Below are 18,402 nucleotides of genomic sequence, written 5' to 3' on the forward strand. Positions count from 1 at the left end.
CTAAACATCAGCAAACAATCTCCCTGGTTTACCCATGCAATTCCAAACCTATCAAATAGTCAGCCAACAACCTCAAAGATCTACATTTCTGGCTCACCCCACCCTAATGCAAAGGACTAGGGCATATACACCCCTGGCAGGTGAAGAACACACAAATTTGCTTCCATGAACATATTCGAGTATTGCCACAGATTACCTTGGCATGGTCTGATAGTTTGTACAGTGCCAGGTGGGGGGAGCAATACAAGTGCTCTGCTGGAGGTGCAGAACACTAGACCTCGAAGGATCAGCATTCCCTCCTCCCAGGCCCAAGGTAAGCAAGAGGGAGGGGGAATAAATATTTCTTATTTTAAAAAAAAAAATCTTCCCTCACTTACACTACAGCTACTAATCGTCACACACATTGAATCCCTTAATAACACCTTCAGACACAACAGTCTGTAAACCCCCACACAACCTCCCACTACAGTCCCTATTAACTACCCACATACAACAGCTCTTATTCCCCAAACACTAAAGACCCTATCCCAACACATGCACAACACAGCCCTAATACATACAAAAGCCCTACAGTACCTATCCATATGCACATAAACAAACTACAGACCCTATCCAAACATGCACACACACTACAGCCCCTATTAATATACACACATACTTCACTACAAATAGTTCCACTCACACATAACCACATAAACAGCCTTCACCACACACAACCACAAGCAATACCCCCACAAGCATGAAACACCATACGCAGTGTTCTCACGAACTGATAATGCCACAAGCAGGACATCTCCCCCCAACACACATGTGTACACACACACACACACACACACAACCTTCCAACACATACAAACAAGAAGTTCTCCACCAGCAAATGCAGAGCACGTGTGTTACATTTGCTTTCACTGCACTAAATAAACACAGGTGAATTTTCTACCATGCAAGAGTTCTTCAACAAAGCTCTGTGCGTTGCATGCACACTCTTCGAGCTGTTTTGCCTTTAAATGCCCAGGCTGAATTTTTGTTAGGCTACACACTGGAGATATATACTGTCCTAATTCTTCCCTCACACGTTAGCAGTAATCTGAGTGTTAATAATATGTGGGTGGGACTCAGGGCCGGACTGGGGAAAAAATTCGGCCCGGGCATTTTTTATTCACAGCGGCCCACTGAAAAGGGGGCGGGGCCAGATAGGGTGTGTTTTGTCATCCCCAATGACAAGCACGCCCCATCTCAAAGTGAGCATGTTGGTTCAATGCTCTTCCAGGGCATGAGAAAAGGGCCCTGTATTTGTTCTGCACAGCGCAAGCAAATTTAATAACATGCTTGCGTTGTGTTTGCTTGAAACTTGTCTCAGGGGTTTCCATAATTGGGATACTCACGGTATCCCATTTATGGAGACACTATGTGTTTGCTTAAATGGAATCTAGTGTGTGCATAGGGTATCCAGAGTGTGTATGTCAGAAATGTAGTGTGTGTGTAGGTGGTGCAGCGTCTGTGTGTAGGGGATCTAGTGTGTGTGAAGGAGTGTGTATAGGAGATCTAGTGAGTGTGTGTGTGAGTGGTGCAGTGTGTTTGGGGGCTGCTGTGTGTGTGAGGGGTGTAGTGTGCATTTGTGAGGAGTATAGTGTGTGTGCGAAGGTGCTGTGTGTGTGGGAGGATGCAGTATGTGTGTGTGAGGGCGCTGTGTGTGGGTGCTATGTGTTAGGGTGCTGTGCGAAGGTGCTGTGTGTGTGTTAGGGTGCTGTGTGTGTTAGGGTGCTATGTGAGTGAGGGTGCTGTGTGAGCTAGGGTTCTGGGTGAGCGTTAGGATGCTGGGTGAGTACGTTAGGGTGCTGGGTGAGTGTTAGGGTGCTGGGTGAGTATGTGAGGGTGCTGGGTGAGTATGTGAGGGTGCTGGGTGAGTATGTGAGGGTGCTGTGTGAGTATGTGAGGGTGCTGTGTGAGTGTTAGGGTGCTGGGTGAGTATGTTTGGGTGCTGGGTGAGTATGTTTGGGTGCTGGGTGAGTATGTTTGGGTGCTGGGTGAGTATGTTTGGGTGCTGGGTGAGTATGTTAGGGTGCTGGGTGAGTATGTTAGGGTGCTGGGTGAGTATGTTAGGGTGCTGGGTGAGTATGTTAGGGTGCTGGGTGCTGTGTGAGTATGTTAGGGTGCTGTGTGAGTATGTTAGGGTGCTGTGTGAGTATGTTAGGGTGCTGGGTGCTGCGTGAGTATGTTTGGGTGCTGTGTGAGTATGTTAGGGTGCTGGGTGCTGCGTGAGTATGTTTGGGTGCTGTGTGAGTATGTTAGGGTGCTGGGTGCTGCGTGAGTATGTTTGGGTGCTGTGTGAGTATGTTAGGCTGCGTCTGTGTGTAGGGGATCTAGTGTGTGTGAAGGAGTGCGTATAGGAGATCTAGTGAGTGTGTGTGTGAGTGGTGCAGTGTGTTTGGGGGCTGCTGTGTGTGTGAGGGGTGTAGTGTGCATTTGTGAGGAGTATAGTGTGTGTGGGAAGGTGCTGTGTGTGTGGGAGGATGCAGTATGTGTGTGTGAGAGGATGCAGTATGTGTGTGTGAGGGCGCTGTGTGTGGGTGCTATGTGTTAGGGTGCTGTGCGAAGGTGCTGTGTTTGTGTTAGGGTGCTGTGTGTGTTAGGGTGCTATGTGAGTGAGGGTGCTGTGTGAGCTAGGGTTCTGGGTGAGCGTTAGGATGCTGGGTGAGTGTGTTAGGGTGCTGGGTGAGTGTTAGGGTGCTGGGTGAGTATGTGAGGGTGCTGGGTGAGTATGTGAGGGTGCTGGGTGAGTATGTGAGGGTGCTGTGTGAGTATGTGAGGGTGCTGTGTGAGTGTTAGGGTGCTGGGTGAGTATGTTTGGGTGCTGGGTGAGTATGTTTGGGTGCTGGGTGAGTATGTTTGGGTGCTGGGTGAGTATGTTTGGGTGCTGGGTGAGTATGTTTGGGTGCTGGGTGAGTATGTTAGGGTGCTGGGTGAGTATGTTAGGGTGCTGGGTGAGTATGTTAGGGTGCTGGGTGCTGTGTGAGTATGTTAGGGTGCTGTGTGAGTATGTTAGGGTGCTGTGTGAGTATGTTAGGGTGCTGGGTGCTGCGTGAGTATGTTTGGGTGCTGTGTGAGTATGTTAGGGTGCTGGGTGCTGCGTGAGTATGTTTGGGTGCTGTGTGAGTATGTTAGGGTGCTGGGTGCTGCGTGAGTATGTTTGGGTGCTGTGTGAGTATGTTAGGCTGCGTCGGTGTGAGTATGTTAGGGTGCTGGGTGAGTGTTAGGGTGCTGGGTGAGTATGTTAGGGTGCTGGGTGAGTATGTTAGGGTGCTGGGTGAGTATGTTAGGGTGCTGGGTGCTGCGTGAGTATGTTTGGGTGCTGTGTGAGTATGTTAGGGTGCTGTGTGAGTATGTTAGGGTGCTGTGTGAGTATGTTAGGGTGCTGGGTGCTGCGTGAGTATGTTTGGGTGCTGTGTGAGTATGTTAGGGTGCTGGGTGCTGCGTGAGTATGTTTGGGTGCTGTGTGAGTATGTTAGGGTGCTGGGTGCTGCGTGAGTATGTTTGGGTGCTGTGTGAGTATGTTAGGCTGCGTCTGTGTGTAGGGGATCTAGTGTGTGTGAAGGAGTGCGTATAGGAGATCTAGTGAGTGTGTGTGTGAGTGGTGCAGTGTGTTTGGGGGCTGCTGTGTGTGTGAGGGGTGTAGTGTGCATTTGTGAGGAGTATAGTGTGTGTGGGAAGGTGCTGTGTGTGTGGGAGGATGCAGTATGTGTGTGTGAGAGGAGGCAGTATGTGTGTGTGAGGGCGCTGTGTGTGGGTGCTATGTGTTAGGGTGCTGTGCGAAGGTGCTGTGTTTGTGTTAGGGTGCTGTGTGTGTTAGGGTGCTATGTGAGTGAGGGTGCTGTGTGAGCTAGGGTTCTGGGTGAGCGTTAGGATGCTGGGTGAGTGTGTTAGGGTGCTGGGTGAGTGTTAGGGTGCTGGGTGAGTATGTGAGGGTGCTGGGTGAGTATGTGAGGGTGCTGGGTGAGTATGTGAGGGTGCTGTGTGAGTATGTGAGGGTGCTGTGTGAGTGTTAGGGTGCTGGGTGAGTATGTTTGGGTGCTGGGTGAGTATGTTTGGGTGCTGGGTGAGTATGTTTGGGTGCTGGGTGAGTATGTTTGGGTGCTGGGTGAGTATGTTAGGGTGCTGGGTGAGTATGTTAGGGTGCTGGGTGAGTATGTTAGGGTGCTGGGTGCTGCGTGAGTATGTTTGGGTGCTGTGTGAGTATGTTAGGGTGCTGTGTGAGTATGTTAGGGTGCTGTGTGAGTATGTTAGGGTGCTGGGTGCTGCGTGAGTATGTTTGGGTGCTGTGTGAGTATGTTAGGGTGCTGGGTGCTGCGTGAGTATGTTTGGGTGCTGTGTGAGTATGTTAGGGTGCTGGGTGCTGCGTGAGTATGTTTGGGTGCTGTGTGAGTATGTTAGGCTGCGTCTGTGTGTAGGGGATCTAGTGTGTGTGAAGGAGTGCGTATAGGAGATCTAGTGAGTGTGTGTGTGAGTGGTGCAGTGTGTTTGGGGGCTGCTGTGTGTGGGTGCTATGTGTTAGGGTGCTGTGCGAAGGTGCTGTGTTTGTGTTAGGGTGCTGTGTGTGTTAGGGTGCTATGTGAGTGAGGGTGCTGTGTGAGCTAGGGTTCTGGGTGAGCGTTAGGATGCTGGGTGAGTGTGTTAGGGTGCTGGGTGAGTGTTAGGGTGCTGGGTGAGTATGTGAGGGTGCTGGGTGAGTATGTGAGGGTGCTGGGTGAGTATGTGAGGGTGCTGTGTGAGTATGTGAGGGTGCTGTGTGAGTGTTAGGGTGCTGGGTGAGTATGTTTGGGTGCTGGGTGAGTATGTTTGGGTGCTGGGTGAGTATGTTTGGGTGCTGGGTGAGTATGTTTGGGTGCTGGGTGAGTATGTTTGGGTGCTGGGTGAGTATGTTAGGGTGCTGGGTGAGTATGTTAGGGTGCTGGGTGAGTATGTTAGGGTGCTGGGTGAGTATGTTAGGGTGCTGGGTGCTGTGTGAGTATGTTAGGGTGCTGTGTGAGTATGTTAGGGTGCTGTGTGAGTATGTTAGGGTGCTGGGTGCTGCGTGAGTATGTTTGGGTGCTGTGTGAGTATGTTAGGGTGCTGGGTGCTGCGTGAGTATGTTTGGGTGCTGTGTGAGTATGTTAGGGTGCTGGGTGCTGCGTGAGTATGTTTGGGTGCTGTGTGAGTATGTTAGGCTGCGTCTGTGTGAGTATGTTAGGGTGCTGGGTGAGTGTTAGGGTGCTGGGTGAGTATGTTGGGTGCTGGGTGAGTATGTTAGGGTGCTGGGTGAGTATGTTAGGGTGCTGGGTGCTGCGTGAGTATGTTTGGGTGCTGTGTGAGTATGTTAGGGTGCTGTGTGAGTATGTTAGGGTGCTGCGTGCTGCGTGAGTATGTTTGGGTGCTGTGTGAGTATGTTAGGGTGCTGTGTGAGTATGTTAGGGTGCTGGGTGAGTATGTTAGGGTGCTGGGTGAGTATGTTAGGGTGCTGGGTGCTGCGTGAGTATGTTTGGGTGCTGTGTGAGTATGTTAGGGTGCTGTGTGAGTATGTTAGGGTGCTGTGTGAGTATGTTAGGGTGCTCTGTGAGTATGTTAGGGTGCTGGGTGCTGCGTGAGTATGTTTGGGTGCTGTGTGAGTATGTTAGGGTGCTGTGTGAGTATGTTAGGGTGCTGGGTGAGTATGTTAGGGTGCTGGGTGAGTATGTTAGGGTGCTGGGTGCTGTGTGAGTATGTTTGGGTGCTGTGTGAGTATGTTAGGGTGCTGTGTGAGTATGTTAGGGTGCTGTGTGAGTGTTAGGGTGCTGTGTGAGTATGTTAGGGTGCTGCGTGAGTATGTTAGGGTGCTGGGTGCTGCGTGAGTATGTTTGGGTGCTGTGTGAGTATGTTTGGGTGCTGTGTGAGTATGTTTGGGTGCTGTGTGAGTATGTTAGGGTGCTGGGTGCTGCGTGAGTATGTTAGGGTGCTGCGTGAGTATGTTAGGGCGCTGGGTGCTGCGTGAGTATGTTTGGGTGCTGTGTGAGTATGTTAGGGTGCTGTGTGAGTATGTTAGGGTGCTGGGTGCTGCGTGAGTATGTTAGGGTGCTGTGTGAGTATGTTAGGGTGCTGGGTGAGTGTTAGGGTGCTGTGTGAGTATGTTAGGGTGCTGGGTGCTGTGTGAGTATGTTTGGGTGCTGGGTGAGGGTGATGTGTGTGTTTGCAAGGATTGTGTATGTATTGTGTAAATGCCAATATTGAGTTATTGAGTTTTTTTATTTAAAATAAATATATTATATCCCCTCCCCCTTCCCTTCTTACCTGTAGCCTGGAAGGGGGGGGGGGAGCGCTGACATCCATCCCTGGTGGTCCTCGTGGTAAGTGAACTCTAGCGCGAGACCGGGCCGGTTGCCATGGCAACGGCCCGGATCTCGCGAGAAAAACCCGGCGGAGCTGCAAGTTAGAGCTCCGCCGGGTCCGCCTCCCTCCCTCTCACTCTCCCAGCCGGCGGCCGCATTTGAGAGCATGTGGGCCGGTGAGGGAGATCTTCGATCTCCCCACCGGCCCTTCATGCAACACAGCGGGGCCGGCGCCCTGCATAGACCGGCTGGATCTCCCCGGCCTCGGCCCGTGGCCATCGCGGCCCACCGGGCATTTGCCCGGTTTGCCCGATGGCCAGTCCGGGCCTGGTGGGACTCCATGTAAGGACATGCTAAGTTTTACTCCTCCTCTCCTTACCCAATGAGCTCACTTAATAAAAATGGTGTGGGGACATTAATATACTTTAACTGGGAATTAACTAAACCCAGAATAAAGAAGATTTAAAGGGACACTATAGGCACCCAGAATGCAGTGCCCCTGTCCCGTTAAACATGCAATTGTAGTTTTTGAGAAACTGCAATAATTACTTTGCAGGGTTAACTCCACCTCTTTGGTCCACTAAATGCTGCTGTACGTCCAGTGTCAGCTAAAATTCCATAGGAAACCACTGATTCAATGCTTTCCTATGGGGCAGTCCTAATGCGATTGCGGCACTCATTGTGCATGCACATTACGTTCCCCCGCTGGCTGATATCGGCTGGGCACCGTCTAAACATAAAGCAACAGCCCCGGAATCAGGTGAGTGACAAAATGGTTTGTAACCCTTTCAGCACCACAGGGGGAACCACGACGGAGAGGGGCACTATAAGGTAGTATAGTGCTGGTAATACAATGTTGTATTCCTATCACTATAGTTTCCCTTTAAAACAGGGGATTCAAGTGTTGGGCCAAAAAAACAATATGGAAAAAAATCCCCAACACTATTTTTGCAGGTTGTCTCTTAGCCCAATACAATTATTCGCTAAACTGTGCATTATCGTGAATTCAAAGTGAATTTAAAGTGAGCTTCAAAATCAGAGCCAAAATAAATTCACCATAATTTATTAAATAAGCAGTACATTTGCAATTTCCTTGGCAATACACCTAATATTTAGTGAACAAACCCACAAGTGTGAAGAGAAGTGAATATAAAGCTAATTTGTTGAAAGTGAAAAACAAGTGGATGGATTAGAAAGCCACACAAATCTACAGTTAAATAGATTCATTCACATTTAAAATTTTGAAAGCAAATAACACAATTATTTTAAGCTGTAATTGTAATTATTGTAATTATTTTATAACCTCGCCAGTTAGAAGAACGAATGGTAATCCTATTTTTTAGATGCTGAACTCGTAAAATGTATCTCACTTTATCAAAGCTATCTTTTATATTGCCATCCCTGATGTATTAACTTGGAACTATCAGAAGATCAATGCACATTTACTGCTTTAGAAAGGTGTTTTGTGGCAAAATGTCATTAAAAATTTACTCCACCAGCAGCATCAAATGACCATGAGGAGATGACCCCTTTAAGTACTCTCAGTAGCCATTGTGAATATGTCATAGCTAATAATGTTAAGCTAAGATGTATAGCACTCTGCTCCAGTGTCTTTTCAAAGGGCAACTCTCAAATGACCTCTCTCTTGTTTTGAACCAAGTCAGACTTTCATGTTAACAAGTATAAAAGCACAGAACAAGTCGAACATATGTAGAGCTATTTCTCTATTTATAGAGAAGGCAATGTGTTGCACGGCAAAATAATTTCTGCGTTGGAAAAAATAAGGACGAGAAGATGATGTCCGTGCAGTTGACACATAGTAAGGTAAAATACAGTTTTTCATAAACTAAAGTTACTGAAAGATATACAAGTAACAGAATTAAGGTAGCACTCACTCTGAAAAACACAGACACACTGGGTCCCTTCGATGATTTAAGTAAGAGTGCCGCATAACAACTTAATTTAGATGAAGTTGTTATAGGGACATGACTGCCCCTTTGAAATCAAAATAGAAGAGTTAGCTTAATTTGATAACTTCGAAAATTCAACATGTACAGGCACTCTCTTATCCGTAGCGGTGCTGGTATCAAGGTATATAAATATATAAATATAATAATATATAAATACCTTGGATATATACAATTTACACGTATGATAGCGCACTCAAAGTTTGATATAAAGAAAATATATATATTTATTTCTGAGCCTATTAATATAAGTCTGTTATTGCACAGTATAATATACAAATATGGCAAAAAGGAAAATTATAACAAAAAATGCCCTATACGATGCAATATTGTGGTTGATATACAAAACAATGGACTAAAATATCCCTCCCTAATTGATATGCTTCATCTGGTATGTAATGACTCAATAGGCAATATTATATTGCAATAAAGATGAACACTGTGTAAGCGGAACACTATCTGCAACAATATGAAAAAAAAAGGTAAAAATATTTTGGAAAAAATGTAAAAACAAATTAAAATTAAAAAGGAAAAAAGAATAAAAAAAAGGAAAAATAATATGGAAAAACATAAAGTCCCAGTGTGTACACACTAAAAATTCAATTATATGTATCCATATGTGAATGCTATTGGACTGATCTCACCCCCAGTGGTTTGTAGAAAGCTCTCTCATAGATGTAGTTCAGTCTCTGTAAAGTTATATGGAGGTTCCCAAATAATAAATAATATAGAAATAATCAGGCAAAATGAATCTCACCCATACACCATGCCACAGATGAGGCAATCAACTGAGGCTCATACAGAGGCAATATAAAGGTACCTGGAAGCAGGTAAAAGTACCAAGGATGTTTAATGCAGGCCATTTATATTTTTTAGGGCACAGGGGGCTCACACAAAAAAAAACAGGTTTATACCTTCCCACATCTCCAAGACAAGTATATATGTGCAATAAATCTCAATTTGATAAATGTAATAATACATTGATAAAATGGTGCCACTGAGAGATGTAGGAGGAGCACAGTGTAGGTGTGAGATCCAAGGAAGAAAAAACAAAATGGCCGTGGAGAATTGAGCAAGATCCAAAGTGGAACAAACTCCAGTGGACGGGGAATCAGCATTAAGGAGGAAGACAAACGAAAAAACCCTAAAACAATCATAAAACAAAATAAAGAGACGTACAAGTGAAGATTGACAAAGTCAACTGCAGTGAAAAGGGGAAAGTACATGAAAAGAGGAAAAAATAACTTCCAAGAGTCAAGAGGAGTAGAAAATGGGAAGAGGTAAACAAAGGAAGTAGACAAAAATAGATAAACAGGAGAATCAAATAATGCACATGAGAAAAGCCCACATGTAAATTGCCCACTGAGAAAAAAACACTGTCAGAAATGTACACAAGAAAAATACCCACATGGAAAATTGCTCAAACTGAAAAATGCCCACACGGAATAATATGCACATATAGTAATATATAGTTGGAAAAGTTATCAAATTATATACACGTATGATACCGCACTCAAAGTTTGGTATAAAGAAAATATCTATTTATTTCTGAGCTTATTAATATGTCTGTTATTGCACAGTATAATATACAAATATGGCAAAAAGGAAAATTATAACAAAAAAATGTCCTATATGGACGCAACAATGCAATATTGTGGGTGATATCCAAAATAGAATAAATTAAAATAAATCACCTAGCTTCCAATAGATGAACCTTGGGAGATGGGTGTTCCCATGAGTCCAGCCACTCCCAATAGAGTGCAATCCAGATTGCAAATTAGATCGGGCAAATGGCATTGGAATGGGACCCACGTTTCTAAGCATTCTAGGAGAATGGAAATGTTACAAATACCATACTAAAGTAATATTTATCTGAGGAATTATTTACAGGATTGCCTCTAAACTGTTTTTAACGGGGGCAAATTCTGAGATTTCATCTAAACATCAGCAAACAATCTCCCTGGTTTACCCATGCAATTCCAAACCTATCAAATAGTCAGCCAACAACCTCAAAGATCTACATTGCTGGCTCACCCCACTCTAATGCAAAGGACTAGGGCATATACACCCCTGGCAGGTGAAGAACACACAAATTTGCTTCCATGAGCATATTCGAGTATTGCCACAGATTACCTTGGCATGGTCTGATAGTTTGCACAGTGCCAGGTGGAGGGAGCAATACAAGTGCTCTGCTGGAGGTGCAGAACACTAGACCTCGAAGGAACAGCATTCCCTCCTCCCAGGCCCAAGGTAAGCAAGAGGGAGGGGGAATAAATATTTCTTATTTTAAAAAAAAACCAAATCTTCCCTCACTTACACTACAGCTACTAATCGTCACACACATTGAATCCCTTAATAACACCTTCAGACACAACAGTCTGTAAACCCCCACACAACCCCAATAAAGATGAACACTGTGTAAGCGGAACACTATCTACAACAATATGAAAAAAAAAGGTGAAAATATTTTGGAAAAAATGTAAAAAAAAATAAAAATTAAAAAGGAAAAAAAGTGGTTTGTAGAAAGCTCTCTCATAGATGTAGTTTAGTCTCTGTAAAGTTATATGGAGGTTCCCAAATAATAAATAATATAGAAATAATCAGGCAAAATTAATCTCACCCATACACCATGCCACAGTTGAGGCAATCAACTGAGGCTCATACAGAGGCAATATAAAGGTACCTGGAAGCAGGTAAAAGTACCAAGGATGTTTAATGCAGGCCATTTATATTTTTTAGGGCACAGGGGGCTCACACAAAAAAAACAGGTTTATACCTTCCCAAATCTCCAAATGTCACGACTAGTAATGTGGTCCAGCACGCAGAAACTATGTAAACATATACATAGGTAAGAAAAGGAAAATAACAGGATAGAGCGTAAACCGGACCTTAGAATGGCCGGACTAATACGCTAGAGACAGAGAATGGTCAAAGGGAAAGCCGAGGTCAAGGAAGCCAGAAAATACTCAATACCGATAAAACAAGCCAAGTCAGGGAAACCAGAGATCAGAATAACCAGGGAAACGCCAAGGATCAGGATACCAGGAAATCAGAATCACGGAAATAGCACTCTCAGGAAATCAGGAAACTGAAACCACGACATGGACAAGTAATGGGAAAAGCTAGGGGTTTAAATACCCCTCTCTAGGCTATGATTGGTCAGAGGGCGACCTCTGACCCCAAAACGTGCGTGTGCGTTGACGTCGTGACGTCACGCACACGTTGGTATAATTTTCGGGGGCGGAGCTACTCTTAGGCGCGACCACGTGGTCGGCGCCATGTTTGATTCGGGCGTGATGCCCGGAAGAACGGAAGGAGCGGTTCCCGGCTCGCCGACGAGCAGGTAAGCTCGTGTTGTCGGCGTGGCCGTGTCGGTCGGGCACGGGCGTGAGGCTCGGCGGGCCGGTGACCGCAACACCAAGACAAGTATATATGTGCAATAAATCTCAATTTGATAAATGTAATAATACATTGATAAAATGGTGCCACTGAGAGATGTAGGAGGAGCACAGTGTAGGTGTGAGATCCAAGGAAGAAAAAACAAAATGGCCGTGGAGAATTGAGCAAGATCCAAAGTGGAACAAACTCCAGTGGACGGGGAATCAGCATTAAGGAGGAATACAACGAAAAAACCCTAAAACAATCATAAAACAAAATAAAGAGACGTACAAGAGAAGATTGACAAAGTCAACTGCAGTGAAAAGGGGAAAGTACATGAAAAGAGGAAAAAATAACTTCCAAGAGTCAAGAGGAGTAGAAAATGGGAAGAAGTAAACAAAGGAAGTAGACAAAAATAGATAAACATGAGAATAAAATTATAAAAACAAATCTATGAAAAAAATGCACATGAGAAAAGCCCACATGTAAATTGCCCACTGAGAAAAAAACACTGTCAGAAATGTACACAAGAAAAATACCCACATGGAAAATTGCTCAAACTGAAAAATGCCCACACGGAATAATATGCACATATAGTAATATATAGTTGGAAAAGTTATCAAATTATATACACATATGATACCGCACTCAAAGTTTGGTATAAAGAAAATATCTATTTATTTCTGAGCTTATTAATATGTCTGTTATTGCACAGTATAATATACAAATATGGCAAAAAGGAAAATTATAACAAAAAAATGTCCTATATGGACGCATGAATGAATGACAGTGGACATTACTTCGGTGGACAATTGTGAATGGAACAAGAAACCACAGGGTGAAATAAATTATGTTAAGGAGTCAATGGTTGGGGTTTCTCAAACTCCTGTTCTCCCCATCAAGAAAGATGTCTTTCTGGATGCGAGCATCAACCAAATTTGGCATTGTCGTTCTTTCAAATGATTTCTTCCATTTTTAGCATCTTGAAGGATTCGTCCATTTCTGATAGCTCAAACCCTTGGACAGGTAGGTACTCAACCATTTACAGGCGGAAAGTCCTAGGCCTTCTCTTGCTGACAAAACACACACACACCACCCAGAGTTTGACTCTATCTTCCTCATCTTTATGTCAGTTTGGGACCCCTGGAACAGATTGAGACAAGACTGAAACTAGCACAGGACAAACTACTGGATGTTGTGGGCCGTATGGCAAAAATCATTCTCATGGCAGACAATGCTCTCACAGAGCACCAACTTGGACTCTAACTGTATTAGAGGATCTTGAGGATTGAATTTAAACTTTCAGACATAGGCTCTTAAGAACTCAATCCCTGGGCAAAAGGGTAGTCCTTCATGAAAGAGTAGCATAAAAAGGCCAACTTGTTTACAACTCTACTAAAAGTGTTTTGTTTTTGTTTTTAAATATATATATATATTTTATTAGTTTTCAATTATACCAACATTTGATGACATACACAAAACTTTAAGCTAGCAATAATTTATCCATTGACATCATTTTAATTAGTGTTAGAGTCTAGTAGGACTTTTACAGAACATAACAAACAAAAAGAAAAAGAAAAAGAAAGAAAAAAGAAAAAACTCAGATCTAAGTTCCCTGTGGAGAGGTTCTGTGTTTTTGGTTCTGTACCAACAGCAAGTTCTGACCCACTGGTCCCAGAGAGTATCAACCAGCATCCTTATTTCTGGACAATAGTGCCCAGACCTTCTTTCTTTTGCAACACAATTCACATAATTGCCCTTTTTTCCACACATTAACAGGAGGGAAGATTTCTTGTTTTTTTTTCCAAAATTGGACAGCAATTTCCTTGGACACCAGACAGTGCAAGGCTACTGTCCTTGATCCAGACAGTGCAAGGCTACATTATATTATTTCACTTCGGCCACCCCCAATCTCTACAAACCCTTACAGGCTCTGAGATTGAGGTTCTCTTCCCCAAAGATGGCATTCAGTTTCTTAAACCAAAAATGTCTTCTTCAGTAGCATCTTTCTGGTACAGAAGAAGATTGGGGATTTATAAACCTCCGCTAACAGTTTCATGGTCTACATTTCAGTATGAAGGACATCTGCTTCAGGACCATTATCAAAAGGATGATTAGTTTCTGAGCCTTGACCTGAAGAATGCCTCCCTATTGGTTCCAGAGAGTCTGCATTTTCTATGCTTTCTGTAGATGTGAATACCTTCCCATTTTACTTGCCTGCCTTTAAGCCTGAGCATAGCTTCTTGGTGTTTCATGGAGGTCCTTAAGCTGGCTATGGCTCACCTGCGCTCCAAGTGTTCTGCTGCCTCATCTAATTGGATTACCTGTTGATTTTCAGCGTCAAAAAGTCTGCTTCTCAACTGCAATCTTAGATGCAATTCACTGTTCACTTTCTTGAATATTCATAACAGGGAAAAGTCATCTCTATCCCCATCTTATGTAAGGCACTTTTAAGGCTTCAAAATATGCACAAGGGCATCTGTTCTTTGTCTCCCTCGTACAAAATAGCTAATATCAGGAGGATCCTTTGACAAAAACAGATTGCACGTTGCCTCTTGGCCCACATCATAGGTCTATTTTACTCCTCCATTCAAGCTACCTACCCAGGGCTTTTGCATTCCAGAGCCATGCAGCATCTGAAGGCCCAGTCCCTCCATGTGGCCTTTTCATATTATCACTTAGAACCTCTGACTATATAGTTTGCTTATACTTTATTTATAACTTGATGCAACATGTTTAACCTGCCAAAGACTTTTCTGTACATCCTATCTGATCTATTTTTACTGTGCTATATGGTCACATCTCCATATGCTATTTTTTATTTACTCTTTATTGCACATTTAATAAAATTAAACAAACAAGAACTCTAAAAAAAAATTAATATCTGTAGTCAGGGAAAATTATCCTGCTCCTGTTAGGTGCTAATAGGCAGCATAAACAAAAACACACTGTGTGCTGGCACTCAATTACGCAAGGTGCAGGTATTCGAGGCTTAACCCCACAACAACCTCCTAATCATAATCATAAACAAATATGAATACCGCACTCAAAAAGACCTTTGGGCAATAAAGCTTATTGCTAATCACGCTTTTAATTCAAAATATTTATTGTGTAAGTTTTAAATAAATTCATAAAGGTAATAGTATATCCTCATAGTGACACTCATTTCAAACTATTTACATATATACACACACACAGGACCCTCCTTCGTCTGTAATAAAGTTCATAGTATATACACGTCAATGTACAATAGGTAATGATCCAAAAAAACTAAGAAAAAATATAAGAAAAAATTATGAAAATGATGAATAATAAAAAAGGAGAAACAAAATGAAAAAATGAAAAAATAGAAAAAATCTAAAAAGTAGAAAAAAATAGAAAAAAGTAGTGATGAAACGAAAAATTGATGAAACAATCAAAATAGAGAAAAAATAGAAAAAAATAGAAAAAATAATGCAGTCCTAACAAGATAGTAGTCCAGAATATAGTGCACTATATATATCACTTTATAATGGATGGATCTCACCAATGTGTCAGTAGCTGTATGGTGTCCGTGGTAGGAGGATGCTGTAGATTGCAGATAGTAATGTCCTGAAAGGGGATGAAAAAAAGGTGTTGAAAGTTTCCTGTTCGATGCACAGTAATCACTCCGGCATCAGTGGTCAGCCAGTCAGGTCACTAGGTACTCCTTTGAATGTACTGCTGTGTGATCCGGTCAGATAGGCAGGTCCCTGAGTAATCTTTGAATGGGCGGGTAATCCTGTGGATGGGTTTGAATGGGCTGCGCGCTCGGGACGTACGTGTCCCTTCGATGGCCCCTGTTCTCTCCGTCTATTTTGATTGTTTCATCAATTTTTCGTTTCATCACTACTTTTTTCTATTTTTTTCTACTTTTTAGATTTTTTCTATTTTTTCATTTTTTCATTTTGTTTCTCCTTTTTTATTATTCATCATTTTCATAATTTTTTCTTATATTTTTTCTTAGTTTTTTTGGATCATTACCTATTGTACATTGACGTGTATATACTATGAACTTTATTACAGACGAAGGAGGGTCCTGTGTGTGTGTATATATGTAAATAGTTTGAAATGAGTGTCACTATGAGGATATACTATTACCTTTATGAATTTATTTAAAACTTACACAATAAATATTTTGAATTAAAAGCGTGATTAGCAATAAGCTTTATTGCCCAAAGGTCTTTTTGAGTGCGGTATTCATATTTGTTTATGACTAATAGGCAGCATAGTCAGTCCTGTTCACTGGTAAACCTTCTCTGTGTGGTCCTTAGAGAGCCTTTCATACCCCTCAGTCGCCCATCATTAGCATATGCTAATGCACATTTGCCTGTATAGCCAAAAACCCTTGTAACAGTCCTGGGTCAAAGAAGAAGCCAAGAACTAAGGCTTCAAATTTGTCTATAAGCTCAAGCCTGAGGTATGTTTTGAACCTAGCAACACTTTTAAAGAGTATCTTGAGACTCCGGGTTCCATCCTAAGTTATAAAAAAAACCTGCCTGCACCCTGAGTGAGATGTCAAAAATAAGACAAACGACATATACTAAAGTGTTATAATAATTAAAAAAGAAAAACATAGACCAGAATTATAGGCTTCTGAATGGTGTAGCTTTTTCATAGTCATATGCCTGTGCAAGAGCAGCAACTCTAAAAAATTTAAAGTTCAGCCTTTTTTCTATTAAAGGGACACTATAGTCACCTAAACAACTTTAGCTTAATGAAGCAGTTTTAGTGTATAGATCATGCCTCTCAGGTTTTACTGCTCAATTCTCTGCCATTTAGGAGTTAAATCGCTTTGTTTCTGTTTATGCAGCCCTTGCCACACCTCCCCTGGCTATGATTGACACAGCCTGCATGAAAAAAAACTGGTTTCACTTTCAATCAGACGTTCTTTAGCTTAAACAATTGTATCTATTTCTCTGTAAATTTAACTTTAATCACATACAGGAGGCTCTTGCAGGGTCTAGCAATCTATTAACATAGCAGGGGATAAGAAAATCTAAATTAAACAGAACTTGCAATAAAGGAAGGATAAACATTAGATGGCTCTTTACAGGAAGTGTTTAGGAAGGCTGTGCAAGTCACATGCAGGGAGGTGTGACTAGGGTTCATAAGCAAAGTGATTTAACTCCTATTGAGCAGACTTTAGGGGCATGATCTATACACCAAAACTGCTTCATTAAGCTAAAGTTGTTTTGGTGACTATAGTGTCCCTTTAACCCCTTAAGGACACATGACATGTCTGACATGTCATGATTCCCTTTTATTCCAGAAGTTTGGTCCTTAAGGGGTTAATTATTCTAGTTAAACATTTTTGCATAATTTAAATGTATTGTGTATTAAATGGATTAAAAACTAGGGCAGGGGTAGGCAACCTTTTAGCAGCACTGTGCCGATATAGGATTGTGATGTCCTGTAGCGAGCCGGTCCTATTTTTTTTTTTTTAATTCAAGGTGTGTATGCTGCCGTATTCTGCTTGTGTTACTTTTACTGTAATTGCTTTGTATTGTTGTATTTGTGCGTATATGCAGGGCCTTCTTTAATAGTGACTGGACCCTGGGCAAAGCATTTGCTTAGGGCCCCCTGGACCCTGTCCCTCCTTCCCAGGCATGCAATCACGTCCTCCACCTCAACGCAGTGGCGGACCTAAAGTAGAGAGGTGCAAGAATTTTTGGGGGTCTCCCTGTTGCACGGGTGATTAAAAGGTAGATCCCCATCTGTCGTGCAACTCCAGAAATGCATTGATAGCTGGGGCTCTACCATTTACCCATGTTTGCAGGTCTGTATTTAGCACTAAACAGTTTTTGTTTGTTTGAATGTAAACAGGTTTTTGTATGGAATTTGTTTGTACGTGGTGTTGGCGTGATTGCAAGCATGTATTTGTGTAGTGTTGGTTTTTGAATGCAGGGGTGTATTTACATATAATTTTGGTGTGTAACACAGACATGTGTTTGTACGTAGTGTTGAGATTTGAATGCAGAGGTGTATTTGTGTGTAGTGTTAGTGTGTGAATGATGAGATGTATGCACATATACACACACAGAGATATATACACACTGAAATGCGCGCACACACACACACAGATACACACACAGACATACTGACACACACACAGACATGCTGACATACAAACATACAGACACACACAGATATACTGACACACACACAGACATACTGACACACACAAAGACATACTGACACACAGACACACACAAAGACATACTGACACACAGACACACAGACATGCTGACACACAAAGACATACTGACACACATACTGACACACACAGATATGACACACATACATACAGACACACTAACACACACACACTGACAGACATATTGACACAGACATACACTTTAAAACCCACCCTCCAGTTTCCTACCTTTCCTGCTGGTGGTTGAAGGTGTTGGGAGTTGGGGTCTAGCGCTCTCTGCCAGCCCCCCTCCAATCTGCCTACTCTTCTTAACACATACATGTGTTTGTACGTAGTGTTGAGATTTGAATGCAGAGGTGTATTTGTGTTTAGTGTTAGTGTGTGAATGCTGAGATGTATGCACATATACACACACAGAGATATATACACACTTAAATGCGTGCACACACACAGATACACACACAGACATACTGACACACACACAGACATGCTGACATACAAACATACTGACACACACAGATATACTGACACAGACATACTGGCA

The sequence above is a fragment of the Pelobates fuscus genome, chromosome 5 (assembly GCF_036172605.1).
Source record: "Pelobates fuscus isolate aPelFus1 chromosome 5, aPelFus1.pri, whole genome shotgun sequence".
NCBI lineage: Eukaryota > Metazoa > Chordata > Amphibia > Anura > Pelobatidae > Pelobates > Pelobates fuscus.